The 8319-nt window shown below is 32.0% G+C and overlaps 1 long non-coding RNA gene across 1 annotated transcript; it reads right to left on the bottom strand.

The window, feature by feature from the left end:
• Positions 1-4898: 4898 nt before the first annotated feature.
• Positions 4899-7655, bottom strand: LOC117692013 (uncharacterized). Its single transcript, XR_010709863.1, has 4 exons — positions 7290-7655; positions 6547-6626; positions 6152-6236; positions 4899-5246 (listed from the first exon to the last, which is right to left on the bottom strand). It is a non-coding gene; the product is annotated as an uncharacterized lncRNA (long non-coding RNA).
• Between the last annotated feature and the right edge of the window lie 664 nt (positions 7656-8319).

Here is an 8319-nt window from a genome sequence, read left to right as displayed (position 1 = left end):
ATTTTATAATCTGTTGAGATGTGAGCTATACCACCGCATGTGTTAATTTGATAGTTGATTTTTTTTATCCTGCCTTGAACGCTTGGGGACTGTTTCATTTTCTAAATTTGGCTAAATAATGCTACCAATTTTGAGCGCTCTCTCTCTCTCTCTCTCTCTCTCTCTCTCTCTCTCTCTCTCTCTCTCTCTCTCTCTCTCTCTCTCATTTTATGTGCAACCTTATGAAGACGTCAACTACTTTCTACGATATCTATAAAACCTCTCAGCAGTATTTAGCGGAAACATTCGTGGGTAAATAAAAAAATCTTAAATTGAAACACAAGTCAATCTTACATGTACCGGCATCAAAATCTCGAATAAACAAATAGTTGGAATCGTACAAAATATCAATAAACATGCACGTGTAATAAAGTACATGTAGAAGAACACGAAGCTACCGCGGATCACTTGTCCACTCGCACGGGATCTCCTTGGCTATGTTCTAGGGGTGATCATCATTTTAAGGTTTAATCTTTGTGGTTTTTCGTTGTTTATCTATAACATTATTAGTACATATATAGTTTTTAAAACATTTTAGAATTACAAATTCACTATTGATTTATGTCTGATGATGTTTCTGATTTGGAATAATATATGTACTGACTACCATCAAGGAAGAGTCAACTTGTTGTTAATGCACATCTTTATTCAGTCATTGTATAACTATAATGATGATTTAGGACATGATGACGTGACTTGATGTAATGACACGTGATGTGACTAGATGTGATGATGTGATTAACTGGAAAAACAAAGAAAACATACATAAGTTTTGATGCTATGAATAAACATACAAAACACACTTAGCATATGACAAATATCTCTCTAGTAAATATATATATATATGCCCCTGTTCTTGTAAACAATACTTTCACTTATATATAGGCTCTAGTAAATTAGCAAATATAACGAAACTCGTACTACTAGCAAATTACACAATTCAAAATGAATATATATGTACGCCTATGGTAGAGTGCACAAAACATCGCATCCAAACAATGAAACCTTAAATTCCGATATATCATACAATAGAAACATGCTACAATGATACTTATAGCTTTAAATTTATATAACATTCTAGATATATCCCTTGTGCCAACATTCTAACATGTTACTAAAAATACATCTTCACAGTTGAACACTTTTGTTTACACATTTATATCTATCGTTTATACATAACTTTCTGCACAAAACAATACACAAGCAGATTTCATGTTAACTTACCAACTTAGAAGTTTTCTCTCGTAGAAACAAACATAGTAAACATGGTAAATGTAAATGGTGTTCAGCACAGGGACTAGGAAAAAATCTAAACTGCTCGTTCCCCGCGAAAAATCCTAATAACAAAACCAAATCCGGAAATCCGGAATATTCTAAAATTCAAACTCAATCCGGAAAAATGTATATAATGTTAAATTGGCTATAACAATATAGCTTTTATCAATTTTTAGAGGGGTTTCTCAATTCACATTCTAATGTTTAATTAAATAAATTGAAGGTGAACAAACTTTAAGAACATAAAATTGAAACAGTTCTTGTATATATATCTTGTTATTAGATAACCGCTGACCTCTAGGAAGTGAAGCCGCGACCGATTTCCTCGGCCGCAGATGACGGATCGGATAACTTACGTAAAGGTAAAACACACATAGAGAGCTCAGAATCCAGGAAGATTTACAATGTTTGCAGTATGATGACTAAACTCTAATTAATACAAGTTTTTTCCCCCTTTAATCCCACAGTTGATCTATCTGTCTGATACTGCTTCAGTTCGAGAATGGCATTGCTTTTATGATTAAACAGAACGATTTCTTATTGACACTCTATCGTTTAATTCAAATTAAGAAGAGTAAGCTTTAATGCCATTGTGTACGATTCTTGTGTTTGCGGCTTAAAGGTCATATGAAACGATTTTTAACACTATGATTTTCTTTCATGAATATAAAGCTTGGTATAAACAAATGTTAAAATACATGATGTAAGATTTTTTTGCCTTTGCATTACTGAGAAATAACCGTGAAAACTGAGCACCTGAGAAAATTCTTGCCCGCTTATCGTTCTTGATTTTGTAGATTTATGACGTCACAAAGACCCACCGATGTAAACAATGCATCAAAACTAGTGTAATTTTACAGTAGTTTATCGATTAAATTTTAGTAATTTTTGCATATATGAACGTGTCTTTCTTTTCAAATGAGATCATTTGATTTCGTAGTAGCCTACAGATGACTTAGTTTTAATTGGTCGTTAATAAATAAATCTAATATCAGCTTCTCACTAGAGTAATATCATGATGAAGATCCCGTCCTGGAGTGGAAATTTAACGAAAGAAATGCTCCAACATTTACAGCTGATTAATGAATTATCCTTATCCTTTTAAAATAGAAACATCATTTTCTTCTTCGGTACGTATAATGATTGAGCTACATTTAAAGGGAATTAAAGCATTTAAATTGATTTGATTTATTGTGTCACATAAAAAAGTATATAAGGCAGGCGAATGAAAATGTTTGAGACATTGTGTACATAGTTTGTATTTAAGAGCTGCTATAAAATGCCGAAAAAATATTCTTAAATTTTATTTCGAAATAATATAAATTTCTGACTTATTGATATATACATGTCGCAATATCTTTAGAAAATACTTTGTGTACACGTGCATTAACGTTTTAATAAATTAGATCGCGGAAATATGGCATTTAATGATTTAGAAATGGATCGGTAAAATAAATCGGTTGTTATATAAAAAAAGTTGTGAACGAATGTGAAGATAATCAACAGATTTTATTAAGAACAAGCATCAATAATGATAAAAAACCGAAAGAAAACATTGCGGAAGAAAGTGAGATAAAAGGGATCTGTGAGTAAACACCGAACATACACGTTTTAAAATCAAAACACCGCACATTCAAGTACACGTTTCAAAAACAAAACATTTGAAGAAATTTCTCTTAGACTAAAAATAATTAAATGGTAACATATTTGTGAATTTGAAAGTGAAACAAACAATATAATCGTGAAGCGAATGGGGCACAATGAGGCCTACAAGTTGTTTTGAAAAAAAATCTTAATGAATTGCATGGACATGCAAATGGGAAAAAACGATCAGACTTATTTTTGAATTTGTTAATTTCATTAAAAAGATCAAAATAAAAGATATAAATATGCTTATATTAAAATTATATTATACTTGCATGTGGATCTATGAAGAAAATCATTTATTCTCCGTGCAGTCTCGAAACTGAATATCATTATGTACACGCTATTACATGTAAATAAAAACGCACACGATTTCATTTCTTGAGAGAAAAAATGCTGACGTGGTTGATTATTGTATAATTATACAAGTTTTTATATAAAATAGTATTTTTTTTCTTTTAAAATGCTGCAAAATGACATGGATATTTGTATTCATAACACAGCTTTATAAGGCGATTGGGTCTTACTGACGTCATAAGCAAGGGAGGTAAGCCGCGTAAGTCAATGTTCCTTTTCTAGATTAAGTAATTTTGATCGACTGTGGCGCTCACATTTTGCATAAAATATCCAAAAAACAATGTCAGTCTTATTAAATAGGCACTTATGAACTCATTCCCGTATATAACTCAATATGGCCAGGATATCGTTTCATATGACCTTTAATAAAATCACATGCATATGACAGACGCGATTCTTGTGTATTAGATAACCGCTGACCGCTAGGTAGTCCAGCCGCGACCTTGGCGATCGATTTTCTCGGCCGCGGGCGAGATGGGTTATGTAATGACGCACACAACTCGATTTGAAATGCTTGCAGTAAAATGACTCAAATCTATTTCATGGAAGTTATTTTTTTTTTAAATCTAGTTTATGTATCTCACTAGACAAGAAAAAGAACCTTTATATTTTCTCGTTTTTGTTTTTCTTAACGGTTGTCCACAATAGGACCTAAACAGAGGTGACTCCAAAAAAAAGGCTGTAAGAAAAACATGTACACGTATACTTTTTAGACACTTTTTCAAATGAATCAAAGCATCTCGTATATGCTGGTACACTTTCAGCTGTTAATTTATGTACGTTATGCGCACGAAGACGATTCGCTTACTTGCCAAATGAATACAGGTACATGTTAACAAGACAAGCTTTTTACACTCATATTACGCATTACCGGTACAAAATAATTTTGTAACGACATTGATAACACAATAATGAACAACTTTTCTATCGACAGCTATAGCGAAATATTAACCATTTTTGAGTTATAAAGCGAAGACTTTTAAGGGCTCTAGACCCCTAATTTAAGGGGCCAGCCCTTTTTCAATGGTGTCAAGTGAAAGTCCTTGATATTTTGCACATATTTTGTTCTATATGTGTTAAGAGAAAATTTTAAACTAAAGAGCTACATAACAAAAACACAACCAAAAATCAGCATTTTTTGAAACACAAATTCAAATGAATTTTTTGAAACTTTAAAGGAGGAAAATTGTAAAAACAAAACTCGGGGGACAACGTTCAAACTCTTTATTTTAAAGATTTGTGACTTTGTAACACATGCTGTGAGCGGTTTCAGAGCCTTTGCGTGCACAAGAATGCCTATATTTTTGGGAAAAGGGGAATAACTCGGTACCGGAAGTGTCGATTTCAACAATTTTCCTTAGATATTGAAAAATAGTAACTACCAATTAGCTCTGAAAATTTGAACTTTATAGGACAACAAACAAGCAAGATATTTGAGTTTTAAAAAACGTCTAGAAGAAAAAAAAGAATAAAAAGAATTACCAACAGAATCAGTATAAGGTCTTCCGTTGAAAACGGAAGACCTTAATAAAAAAAAAACTTTAAAAAATAATCGTTAAAAATATGCGTCTATTAAAATTAATTTATCCAATAATGTATGAATTTTACATACTTCAAATTTAATGTAAAAAAATAAACCACAGAGAAACGTTCTAGTGTTAACACGTCGTATAACTCCAGTTATAGGCTGAATTGAGCTTTTTTGCAGAGAAATGGAACTTTGGCAGTACAGCCAAAATCGGCCCATGCTCCCCATGGGTATATGACCACAATACAATCATCAGAGTCAGTGTAACTATTGGGCTCCACTGGAGCCCAGTTGTAGAAATCCGGGGCTGTGTTGTCGCTACTCCACACAAAGGACCCTTCGTTATCCAGATCATTGCCACCAATCCAAAACACACACTGGAACCAACTATCAAAACACTGAGCTTTAAGAAAAAGAATAATCATTGTTGACGTTTCATGACCATGTTTCATGTAACTGGTATACCAGAAATCATAACTAATATTCACTAAGTCTCAGTAAAACCTGTGGCATACTATCTTTAAAACAAGTTTTTTACACATAAAATTGAAATCTGATGTTGATAGAAAATCAATACATATGCAAGTACTATTTTTAAATTCATTGTATACATTGTAAACTTCTTAAAGCTTTAAGGTCAAGATCAGCTAAATGATTCCAAGATATTTTTTATGCGAAAACTATAACGACGCCATAATCGATTTCAATTGATAATTTTTACCGTGTTTTACGGCTTGAACGGAATTATGTAGAAACTGAAACAAATGTTTGACATTCAAAATCAATTGATAAGTAATCCTGATGCGTATTTTAAGTTTGACATTATTTTGAAGATGAAGAAAAAGCTAAAAAGGATTTTTTTTAGCGACTGTAGGCTTTCTAGATACATCTTATTAGTAAAAAAAAAAGATTGTTTACTTATTTCCTTTATATTTCATAGCAGATCACAGTTTACATTGTGTTTACTGAGAAATTGAGCCCCAATTCACCCTATCAAAAACAATTTTGTTATGAAGCATCACGGAAGGAATTCCTGTATTGAATTTTATAAAGCTGTAGGCACTTTGCATCCTCTAGATCTTGACCGTAAACGATAATATTTTGTTAAAAAACTCCAAACCCTGTAAATCTCAGTATAATAATTGTATTCACATCAAGTGGCCAGAAATTAATTAAAAATTAACATTTTTGTTGAAATCTTTATACCTCTAGATTTAAACCTAACAATCGCACTACAAATGATAGATTAAATATAGAGATTATTACAAAAAAGTCATATATAGTACTTTAAAATTGTGATTGTCCTACCTGGTGCAAGAGTTCCGAGAATCCAAGAATTCTCTTCAATGGATTCAATTTCAGCAAGATAGGACGAAGAGGTAAGGCATTGAGACTGTATATTAGAGGGGAAAAAATGAAAAACTTATAAAACTTAAATACTTATATGATATAATGAAAATACTTGTTCAGTATATGTTAAAGTGTATATCAAATGACAGAAAAAAATAGAAATGTTCTAAGGCGATGTGTATAACATGATCCACATATAAAAAATGAACGGTTTCTGTGACAAAATTTGTAGAAAAAAAATTATGAACAAAAATACATATCAAATTACACAACAGTGTTTTGATATGTGCCCTACATATCAACGATTATACATTATATATTATTGGTGATGTAATTAATAAAACATTTCCTACCCTTGCACTTTCCCACGTTGTCCCTGTTTGATTCAAGTAATAGCAATTCTCCATATAATAAGTCCATCCAATTTGACAAGCTGAAAGGCAAAAACTGTGTTAATAAGTAAAAGAGCAGACCACCTCTTCAGAAACCATAGATGTATTATCAAAGTCAGATTTTTGTAAATAAATTATGATATCTCAAAGCCCGCAATTTTTAGAAGCATAGATAGAAACTTTTTTTAAAGAAGTATTTTCACACGCGTTTGAAATTATAGTTAAGTAGCCTCCACCAATTTTGATAGACAATTCGGAATAAGACAGATTGAGGTCCGAAATGATGGACATATTAACATTTGGTGGTTAAAAGTCATAACATTAAAAGACATGGTGTATCTGTCAAATATTTACTATGCTTCTTATCCTGCTGCTTTGCATGCGCTTTGTCATACTTCTCGAGTGATATTAAAGGGACATGTTTTAATACCTCTGTAACCGACAGTTTTAAAACTGTTATTCGTATTTCTTTAAAACTTCCGTTGTTTAAAATCAACAATTTTCAATCAAATATAAGAACCAATTTTTGTAAATTAATTTTAATGAGTCTCCAGCCAGAGCCAATAAAATGTCAATTCGGAATATTATTGAGAGGAAAACAACCTTCAAAATGCCTTTAAAAATTTAAATTCTGTGCAGCTTTTGAATCATATTTTGAATATATAGGAAATTATGACCAATATTGGCAAAAAAAAGGTACTTACGATTAGCTGAAAAAAAATTCCAATCAGTCCGCGTCTGAAAGACTAATCCTTCTACCAAGTTATCATACAAAAGTTTACAGGATTGAGTTTCTTTGTTATTAAAAATTCCTAGACAATTTGCACCAAAGATAAGACATTGCTTGGAACATTCAGCAAGGCTCGCGTTCGAAAATCCAATCAGATTTACGTCTGCGTTTTCAGGCAGCATGTTTTGGTGATGTTCGTTCCTACGGTAGAACACTTCTCTTTTATAAGCGTAATTCTTCAGAAACAAGCCAAAAATTGCCCAAAGCAGGTAAACTAGAACCATACTATTCATCTTGTAAAGCTACGCACGTACCTTTTGGGATAAAAACAAGGATTTAACGCATGACACACTGGGTTATTGTAATGTGATCAATATAAAAATCTATAGTGATAGGCCTTGAGAATCGCGCATCAACGGAAGTTGAACAGTTTTCGCATTGGCAATTTGAAAGAAAAGACTCAAAATGAATACTTAATGGTTAATAGCACTTTTTCCATGAAAATGTGCTTCGAAAAATTTCAAAAAATCTCAAAAGTCAATGAAATTAATTATATTAGGTATAAAATGGAGATTATCTTGACTTTCTTGTAATTTAATCAATTGCTATGTGGTTTAAGTACATATGTACACGATATACACTCTGGATATTCAGGCGTCCAGAAAAGCACACACATTTTGTTAAAACCATTCGGATTACGTTCATGAGTACTCTGAAGATGAAAAAGAAGCTTGCGATTCTGATTGTCACACCTATCAGGTGTTTGGAAATCCGGTCTTCTAACATTCTGTTGGAATTCCCATAGGAAACAATTGCGCTCCATTGTTAGCCAATCTATTTCTATTTTTGTATGAAGCAGGATTTTTTTCAAAGACTTGTACATGAAAAAAAATCACTCGTTGTGGCCTTCTACTCGATATTTATATATTGACGACGTGTTATCAAGTAACAACTTTTACTTCCATTCTTACATCGACTCCATATATCCCAGTGAACTTGAAATA

Source organism: Magallana gigas, chromosome 9 (genome assembly GCF_963853765.1).
Source record: "Magallana gigas chromosome 9, xbMagGiga1.1, whole genome shotgun sequence".
Classification (NCBI taxonomy): Eukaryota; Metazoa; Mollusca; class Bivalvia; order Ostreida; family Ostreidae; genus Magallana; species Magallana gigas.
The sequence above is the reverse complement of the archived record's forward strand: the minus strand, read 5'-3'. Positions and strand labels throughout refer to the sequence as shown.